The following is a 2,815-nucleotide window of genomic DNA, read 5'->3' as shown; positions in this document are numbered from 1 at the left end:
TGGTGAACCTTCAGCCCAGTCTGAGGTTTCCAACACGTTCATCTCATACCCCGACTAGTCCCATAGTCCCTACCTCTGAGAAACACCACACAGCATGATTCTGCCACCACCATGCTTCAGCGTTATGTGGTGTTGCTCAGGTGATGAGCAGTGCTGATTGAATTGAGGCCAAACTTTTCAATCAGGGTTTCATCAGACTAGAGAATCTTTTTTTCTCAGTCTTTTTCGTGCTTTTCTTTTTTGCAAACTCTAAGCTTTCATGTCTTTCACTTTCCCCAAATCTGTGCCTGATCTGACACAACCCTATATATCTATATATATCTATATATATATATATATCTATATATAAATAAATAAATAAATATGAGCTCTGCAAGGAGTTCATTCAATGTCACTGCATGGTTTTTGCTCTCAGAATCAGAATCAGCTTTATTGTATGTATGCATATGCATTGTCAGCTGTGAGACCTTATATAGACAGGTGCGTGTGCGTTTCCAAATCATGTTTAATCAGTTTAATTGGCCACAGGTGGACTCCAATCAGGGTGTGGCAACATCTCAAAGCTAATCAAGAGAAATGGGAGGCACCTGAACTGAACAACTAAGGAGCAACGGGTCGAAACACTTTTGTGATATCTCAGTTTTTCTTTTTCATAAATGTAGGTGTATTGCGTGTAGATTTGGGTGCAACATAAAATGTGAAAAAGTGAACCCACTCAGGAGTTGGTGGAGAGCAAATGTGGCTCGGAACATGATGACAGATGACTGTTAATGTTGCAGCGTGTCTGTTGGATGTGTAAATAAGCATCTGTTTCCCAACAAGTTGGCCGTACAAACTTAGGTGACAAAATATCAGGGTTGTGTTTACGACTTGTTTTCACTGACCCCAAGTGGCCAAAAAGTCAGTTAATGCAGGTCTAAATATTTAAAGAGTCGTCAACAGCGACTTCAATATAAAACAGCACATGTTGACAATATAATCTTTCTGTAACAGAGTGCTTCAGAGTTCATGCAGACAGAAACCGTCGCCTCTGGTCTGTGATTTGTACGCCCAACCATCCGCCCCGACTGCCTCCCTGCGACTCCGGTGCTGTTTCCTGAATTGAACATGTTGCCAGTGAACAACCCTAGTTTTGAACACCAGTCTCCTTGTTAAAAGTGCGGTGTTTGTTTGACCCACCACACGCAACGGTTATGTATGTATATGCATGCACGCATTAAAAAAAATGCTAATTAAAGGAGCCATTTTGTTACAGAGCAGGTGTTGAATTGCCGACAAGGACACAATTGTAAACCAAACCAGTGCACCGAGAATTGCAAACGGGAAATCTTACTTTGCCTTTTTATTGCACCATAATTAAAATGAATTGTCTGTACTGCTGTTGTTTTGCTCCCTCAGTCCTGTCCTTTATGGTTCTATTGATTTACTATTGGCTGTTATTCCAAACCACACCGGGCTTGTAATAGTTTTAGTTCGGAGATTGCTCCCAGCTTCAATGAGAACGTGAGTCCTGGGCTTTATTTCTCTTTCGTTCCCCTGCCAGTGTGAGGAATCTGAATGGAACAATTCGTAATGGAATAGTGAGAGAAGAAGCGTGTTTGAGAAACTGTCGGCATGTGTCACCTTGCATTAAATTTAAAAGGGCTCACATTAATTGCTTGAGTGCGGGGCAGGTCCGAGGCCGTGGAAATGTTATTACTCCTTTGGTTCTCTTGACAGCTCGGGATTAATCACGTTTTTATATCTTAGATGAAACTTTAACTATATGGTGGATTGCAGAACTTTAGGGGGAAACCAAACCAAAATGTGTCTGCAACTTCTGGTTGGAAATGGAAGTAAACTAAAACTGCATATTTATTGGAATAATCAAAACTAAAAGCCAGGGTTAGATTTAATATTGCAGTAGTGTCAATGAAATTCTGCAATTTGCGGATTGGTCTGACCTTACAAAGTCAAGTACTTGGCACCAACATGCAGGTTGTGATCTGCAGTGATTACAGCTGCATCTCTGAATAAACCACTCGTGTCACAGACAGAGTTCTCATTAACTAAATCTGTTACTGGCAACAACAAAAAAATGCATACATTTGCATGCATGTTTGTGGGCCAATGTGCATGTTAGAAGTAACCGATCTGGTGAAGCTAATACAATTTAATATACATTTATGAATTTTAGATCTTAGTAAAGTCAATAATATAAATTCAGAGAAGTACCAGGTTATATTCATACAGGCTGCATAATTGTATGATTGGATGTTAACAGGCAGCTGATGGCCAAGCAGCTGATGAATTAGTCACTGACTGTGAAGCATGTTTGAAGCAGCTGATGCAACTCATACTCGTATGTTGTCAGTCAAGTGTATTTATGATCGCTGTTCCCCTTTGCTGCTGTTCTAGCAACTTCTTTTGCTTGTTTACTGCAGAGGGAGCTGCACAAATACGTCCTAATGTTTAATATAAATTACTGTAGCAGTTTGTGTCAGCTGTAATATCATTCTGACAGTCAGAGTTCTCAAGGATACATAACTCAACCTTCAAATGCACAAAGAGGCCAGAGAGACGCTGCCTGAGAGTCATTTTCAAAGGTAAATTATGTAATATGGCGCCAGGAAACGTGCAATCGTGACAACAAGCCATCACATTTTTTTTGTTTGTTTTGCAGCAATATAAAGTGTAAACTGCAGCGCTATGCAACATTTTTGCAACCCTCGTGTTGGCACATGCACACTAAATGTCTATCACTGATAAGTGGTTTTGTCCTTGGGGGGGGGGGGGGGGGGGGGGGAGAACCCTTCCCGCGCGCAAAAAAAACAGC

The sequence above is a fragment of the Anarrhichthys ocellatus genome, unplaced genomic scaffold (genome assembly GCF_004355925.1).
Source record: "Anarrhichthys ocellatus isolate YVR2014 unplaced genomic scaffold, GSC_Weel_1.0 scaffold23, whole genome shotgun sequence".
Lineage (NCBI taxonomy): Eukaryota > Metazoa > Chordata > Actinopteri > Perciformes > Anarhichadidae > Anarrhichthys > Anarrhichthys ocellatus.
Note: the sequence above shows the minus strand (reverse complement) of the source record.